Source organism: Drosophila teissieri, chromosome 3R (assembly GCF_016746235.2).
Source record: "Drosophila teissieri strain GT53w chromosome 3R, Prin_Dtei_1.1, whole genome shotgun sequence".
NCBI classification, from domain to species: domain Eukaryota; kingdom Metazoa; phylum Arthropoda; class Insecta; order Diptera; family Drosophilidae; genus Drosophila; species Drosophila teissieri.
In genome coordinates, this window is record NC_053032.1 from 27,230,338 (window position 1) to 27,237,840 (window position 7,503).

Genomic DNA, 7,503 nt, shown 5'->3' on the forward strand with positions numbered 1-7,503 from the left:
ACATCGCGACATATCAAGCCACGGGGTTATCACACATTGTTCCCACTTGACCGATAACAGATTCATTCAATGAGTTTTCTAGCTATAGAACACAGAGAGGGGGGCCCACGGTGGGGGGAGAATTTTCCTTAGCCAGACAAAGAGCAAGTCACGTGGTCGCCGAGATGAATAGTCAATACCGTGAGGTGAGCGATTGCCAACCTAAAACCATTTCAAGGTGCTTGGAATAGCAAGTATTTCAATTTGTTGAGCGGTTCGCATCCAATATGACCTCTCTGAAAACTAGTAAGTTCTTTGAACCTGTCGAGGGTACACAGAAATCTGAATAATGTCAAACTGACTGCATGTCATATATGGCCTATTAATATTAATTACAGTGGTAATATCTGAGTGCAGTTAATATCAATTGGCTGATATGGATATATCCATCCCTATAAAGTTCCCACTGAAATACAAATTATAACAATTTAAGCAGAAAATGTGCGCAATATACAATACATATATTTATATTATCCACTGAGCAGCGCCGTAAACTTAATACATGTGATATAAAAGATTCGACGGACTGGTTAATAGCCCGCATGGTTATTTGGAGTGCGTGAATCATCCACCTTTTTTGGGAACTCATTTCACAGAGTCATTTCCGTTACGAACCCAGCCGAATTGCCGAATTTCTAAGGGCCAACATCTGCTCGAATACAACGCTTATCATCCGTCTGAGGTAACAACAAGCACTCTTATCACCGTACATATATAGTATACTGTTTACGCGTGCAATAATAATTATAATGTACACAGAGGCACTACACCGATAAGGTGCGAATGCTATCGCAAGTCCGCAAGTACCCCACATATAGTATAGCCCACAAAGTCGGATGTTTGTTTGTGCGAAAGTATGCCTTAATTTAGAAAATGGTATCAAAGCAAAAGCAAAAGCAAAGCAAAGCAGGGCAGTTCATGGAAGCGAAGCCATGGCGATAGGGGCAGGCCAAAGAAAAGCATAAAGTGTGGGAATAGCAATGGGAATCAATAGTAGAAATTGCGCAGCAGAATGAAATTATTCCACTGCCTGAAAATAACAAAAATCCACAGGGAAGAAAAAATAAAATAACCGTTGACACACACTCACATGATTGCCCATAATATATTCACAATTCTTACACATAAAAAAACTGTTGATATCTTTAAGAGCACAAAATAAAAGCAAAGGTTCAAGTGGAGTTGCTCAGCTGGTAATTTTCTTAAACAGTTTCGATAAGAAAAAATTCGTATAGATAACACAGTTCTCCAACGAAACGACAGCAATAAATGAAGCCCCAATAGATCAAATCTTTATAGCCCATAGCTACAATAGAATACAGTACCAACGTTCACTTGATATAAATATTTTTCTCTTGTGTGTTTACTTATTTTTATATTTAATTTTTTTATATTCATCCTCGCCATTTGCGTATTTTGCACGCATATGTATGTACATACATACAGACATACATATGGGTGTACAAAAATACAGGGGATTGGGGACTGGGGCCAGGGGGACGTAGGAGGTGGGAGGCCAAGGGGTCGTCAGAGACCAACGCACAAAACTTGTAAATACGAACGCCACCCATCTCGCTCCGCCAGTATCTCCATCCCGCTCGGCACCCAGCGCGTGTGGCGGCACAACGTGAGCGTTTGGATGTGTGTGTATCTTACAGATACCAATTGCGTAGATACAGATACATCTACGGGGCCAGTTCGAGACCAGTGCACGCAACTTTTTGTTTTGCCTCATCTCGTTTTGGATACCCCGCATAGGCCGTTCGCCAAGATAGGGTATATTGGGCGAAAGCATACCCGTTTGTATTTAGAAAGATTTTGTAATTAGCTTAAGAAATTATATTACATTCAGAAATTCCAATTTATAACCCATGTAAGCTGAAATGCAGTCTAAATGCCAATCAAGGGGTATGAACGTTTCCATTAAGTCACGTTTCCCCATGATTTATGTATGTTTTTTCTGTAGCTCTGGGCTTTTGTTGTTTTTATGTTTGCAATCGCAAATTCGAACGGACGTGAGGGAAAGAGGCGAAGTATACCCCTTTACCGGCCAACCTCTCTGAAATCCACTATCGCCGCCGCCATTTATCGTTTGCAATTAGCTTAGGCAAAGCGCCATAAAAATAAAAGCAAAATAAAAACAAAATTGTTTACGCTTTTGATTTGCCTTAAGTTTGAGTGTAGTCATACAGACATACACACATCCATGGCAACAAATGGCACACAGATACACCTCTTGCCGAGTTTGAAAACAACAATGCACGAGTGCCTCGACTACCGGATACCCATAAATATTAAAGTTTTATTCAAATAGTGAACAGTTTAATTCGAGTTTTGAGTTTCAACACCAATTCTGTTGAAGTACTACTACTACATATTTACTCGGGGCTTTTCGTCACTACGTAGACACCATCCGCAGAGATACATACGTATGTACATGTACATATATAGTAGCGTGTGCATATATTTCTCGGGGGTGGCCTGAAAACCGTTGAGAGCGTAACAAAAAAATTAAAGAGTGCTGCTTTCAGCATAAAACGAAATCCACGGCGGAAAACGCTTTCGATGCTCAAATATGGACAACCCGCACAGTTATTGTCTTGTATTCATTTTCATTGGACTCGATCGGATATAGTACATATAAAGTACAAGCATAATGGTACATACATACCTACATATGTACTATGTACTTCAGAGGTAGCGAAGCGGTAAACAACGACACCGAATTCAAAACCGAAGCCCATTGCCAACATAGTGGTGTTGTCTGTGAATCCAGTTTTCTTTTGCGACATCGTTTATAAAGAAATCCCAAAGCGGCGAGGTAAAAAAAGCCGAAACATCAAATGCAGAGAAACAAAAGACAACAATTGGGTGGATGATTCATGTCAGCCAAAAATGAAAACATTTTCGATGTTTATCAAAGCACGTTAAAATAGATGTAAATGGGACTTAGCAAAAAAGTATACAAATTTCACACATATTTTTTAGAAAACCGATATTGAAACGTGTAAAGTTCCAGCATATTTGTTTCTCTGTGGAGCGGTAGGTGCGAGATGTGGTGATTCGAAGCACGTTCACCACTCGCAGCTCGGCGTCTGTTTTTTCTTCGAGCAACCTCTAGAGAAATCCACCTAGATAATACTAGTTTGTACTGCCAGTGAGTCACATTCGTGTTTTGCCCACTTACCTCTGAACTGAACTAAACTGATCCAACAGCTCTCTCCACTGTCCTCCTTCTGGGATCATCCACTTTTTCGGGGTTCCATCGAAGACACGGACACTTACATCTCGCCCAACTCGGAGTGTCCCAAAATGCATCCATATTCACTTCAACTCAGTGCAATTTTCCAATCAGCCAAGCTCTATTTTTAGACAACTAATAGCAAATCATAATCGTATGTAAATGGGTTTCTAAAATGGAAATTCCCTACTAATCGCTGTTGACAGTCAAAACTCGAGAAGTTGCCTTGACTCATTTTCCCTAATCGAAAAAGTTAACTCGGAAACACTTTGGCTTTATAAGCAGTTTTCAGTTTGAAGAAGTTTAAAAACAAGGGATTATAAGTTTATTTCTGGTCCAAGAGTGAACTGAAAACCTCAAGTTAGCACAAATTGGAGCTGGGCTGAAAAAATCCAATTATTTGTATGGCATGCGGATTTTCGGACCGGAGAAGTTGGACGTCATCTGGATCTCTTTGGGGGGTTTCCATTGAAAATTGTTGTATCTCTTTGTTCACTTTTTAGGGGATTTGGGGAAGTGGATGGGGTGGGAATGGGTATGGGTATGGGAAATGGCAAATGGGGATTTATTGAGTGGCTTGGGTGCTTTTTGGGAGGGGATTTACACATTGATTGTTTGATCGTTAGGCAATTGTTTGGTTTGCTTGAGTTTTAACTTGACTTTGATGCTGGCTGAGCTCTCTGCGTAAGATCTTATCGGTCTCATATCAATATATATAAACTTTTTATACATTTATGTATCTATTTTGTGTAGTGGTGTGATAAAACCTTTAAACATTTATCGTTATCATGCTGACTGCTGTGTAAGAATCTATAAAATGCTTAGATGTTGCGTATATAAATTTCCTCAACTCACAATGACAATTCGCACTTATCGCATAGGTATAGATGTTTATGGATTCGCCGATCCGATTGCGATTACACAAGTATTAGGCATCTATTCAGAACTAACATAGGAACAATCAGGATAGTTTTTCACATCGAAACGGAGCTGGAAATGGTTCTATTATTATGCCCTTCGGCTCTGTAAACTTGCTTATCGTTTTATTATTTTACTTTGTGTGTGTGTGTCGCAATATCTGGGTGTTTGTGAAATCGCAGCGCAAATGCAGCTGCATTTATTTATATTTATATGCATATGTACTATATGCGCATTTTCCTTTGTTTCGATCTCCTAGCAAAGCGCTTTTTATATTTCAATTTTATTCTGGTTCTGGTTCCGTTTTTTTTTCATATATATTTTGTGTGGTTTCTCGCTTAGATATCGTGTTGAAAACAAAAACATGTGAGAACCTCGGTAGTGGAATTTTTCGGAGCACATGTTGCCCGACTCTTCTGGAATGTGGAGGGGGTTATAGTAGGGGGATTTGCCGATTAGCTCTGGAATTAAAATTGCCAACGAAAAACTGTACGTGATAACGCAAATGAAAACACAAATTTGAGGATTTTTTTTGGTTAATTATACAAAGCTTTAATAAATTACTTTACGAAAGCCATGTATAATTGTTTATTTGTTTTTTTTCTTCTATTGTTTTGTTGTTGTTTGGTTTGACGGGTTTTTCTTTCTTTTTTCTCAAAATTTAAAAGTTGACTTGGATTTAACACATTTCCAATATTGCTTTACAATTCTTCTCAGATTTTTATTCACAATCGTTTCTATAATTACAATATTGAATGGCGAGTTTGCTCTTCATATTCGCATTCATCTTAATGGTCCATTTAAGGTAATGGGGAGGGTATTTAATTAATCGTTTTCTCTTCAGTTGTATTTGTTGGTTTTAATTTGTATATATACCAGGTTTAAAAATATAGCAAAGTATCACAAAAAATTGCAAATTAAATTGTAAATTAGATCAATGGAGAAATTAAAAAAATACATAGTGCTTGGTTGCTTTCTTTTCATTGTTTTTTAGAACGACGAATCATGGTTTCGGCTTAAATAAAAGAGGTTAAAAATAATATTCGAACTTGGTCGAATCGTCGTCGTTACGCTTTAAATTTAAATTAAAAAATTGAATTTGAATCATAATTTCAGGGGCCTTGGACTCGCAGGTTGCCTTGGATGGGGGACACAAACGCCTTGGACTCGCACGGAGAGCTCCGCGAGCGATCTTGTTTCGGGCTCCCAACTTTGAAATGGAAATTAATTTGTACTGATTGGTGTTGAAAAAGTCAGCGGGCCGGAACGTTTGTGCCCACAAGTCCAAGGCAGAGCAGGCGAGTCTGGGGCTGTTTTGGTCTGTTTTAAATGGTTTTCTCTTTTTTTGAATTTTACAAATAGGCTTTGTATCTATCCTGCTTCAATGACATCTAAGCTGTTCTCTGCTTAAACTGACGTCCAGTAAGTAACAAACTTTTTGCTTACACTTAAAAAAAATGCAAAATTCTGCGCGACAAGTGTAGAGTTTTTCTCTGTGGGGTGTGTAGTGTGTACTTCGTATGGGGCGGGGGGAAATGGGGGTGAGCTGGGGGTTCCCCGAGCACTGCTCGAGTGACCCTCGCTCGGTTCAATACTCTAAGTAGTGGGTATGTGGATGGGGTGTACTTGTAGTGTAACTTGAAGATACAAGCTTTAAAGCTACCAATGTATGACAACTTGCTCAGTAAACCTAAACAGTACTTGACTTTTTTGGCTTTTCAACATTTTTAAAACTATCATCGAGTGTTTTGTTATAGTTTCATATCTTTTCATCTCTCTTTCTCGTTTCATAATTTAGCTGGTTCAGGAAGTTAAACAATATGCGTAAATAAAACTCAAGTGCGTTCCTATTTCTGGGATTTTCCACTATCAATTACGTTTTGGGGTTCTTTTTGTTTTTGGCTTATCACTTCGGTGCCAATTCAGTTGGCAAAAACACATAACAAAACTCACGCTGCCTCTTTCTACGCAAAATACAAATAACTTTGGATTGGCTGGGGATCGGGAAGTGTGGGAGTGGGGGGTTACTTAAATAATTTACATACATATTAATGTTAACAATTAATAAGTAATGCTAATAATGAAAATAAGGTACTGGGTTCTAGTGTTTCAGTATTGAGCATCAACGAATAGTTTACATAAAGTAGTTTCATTTCTTCCTCATCTCGCGATATCTATATCTTTTCCTCTCTCGTAAAGCCATCGCTTTTGGGGATTGCAACTTATATAGTTTTTAGTTGTTTTCACAATTGTTTCCGCTCGGCGCAAGATCAAACATATTTTGGAATAAATAAAATCTTGCTTGCGCCAATTGCGTGCTAACACATTTACAAGTGCTGATCTTATGATGATCTTATTCTTATTGTTTATCGATTTCTCGTTTTTAGAAAATTTTATTTGAACATTTTAGCGTTGTTCCCTTCTATGTACAATTCAAGAATGTTTAAATTAGAATTTTTTAAAGCCATTTCGCAATTACACATTAAGAATAATTAAACATGTTCGCAGTTCGCATATGTAGCTCAGTATTTTTGGGCAATTGCTTCTCTCTCGCGCGACGTAAAACTAAAAGTAATGGAAGTATCTAGGTTGGTCAAAATTACAATACAATAGTGGATCAATTTATCTTAAGGTAGAGGAGAGTTACAGATGTTGATTTGCTTTTCGTAGGCAAGTTGAATGCATTTTGCGCTGCGGCTCTGCTGCTGCTCTGCTGCGGCGGCTGCGTTGAGTTGTTGTCGTTGAGTTTTTGTTTGAATTAGTCTTTGTGATTTGGTGGGTATACGATTTATAGTAGTTGCATTATTATTATTATTAGTTAGTAGGTATTATCGTGTCTCTTGAATATACTCTGATAGCTTTTGCTGCCCTCTGCATTTCTTCTTTATCAACATTTAAGGTACGTTGCACATTTTGTCCGCTTTTCGGGGGATAAACATAAACTGTACGTTATGTTGCGCTTCTAGCGTCCATTTTTGAATTACTCATAAATATTATTATATTTATAATTTTACTTATTAATTAATTTTCAAGTCTATTTGCGTATCACGTTTAAAACAATGTTCAGTTGTGAAGTATCCGTTGTTAGACATATAAAGTTCTCCTTCCTCTGCTCGGCTTTTCCGCCGTTTAGTTTAAGTCCTCTTTCCATTTGGTTTTCCTTGTATTTTAGCCAGGCTTCCATTGGGTGTTGTACTGGTTGCAGTTTGTCGATTGGCTGTCTCAATAAAGTTTGCGCATTGAAGTTGACAGATTGGAGATTGGGGGTTTGTCTATGTAGCGGGGAATTTTGCATCTTTTTCGCT

The 7,503-nt window shown here is 38.1% G+C and overlaps 1 pseudogene; it reads right to left on the reverse strand.

Annotated features, from left to right (window-relative positions):
* Window positions 1-2,085: 2,085 nt before the first annotated feature.
* LOC122619305 lies at window positions 2,086-3,305 on the reverse strand (annotated as a pseudogene).
* Between the last annotated feature and the right edge of the window lie 4,198 nt (window positions 3,306-7,503).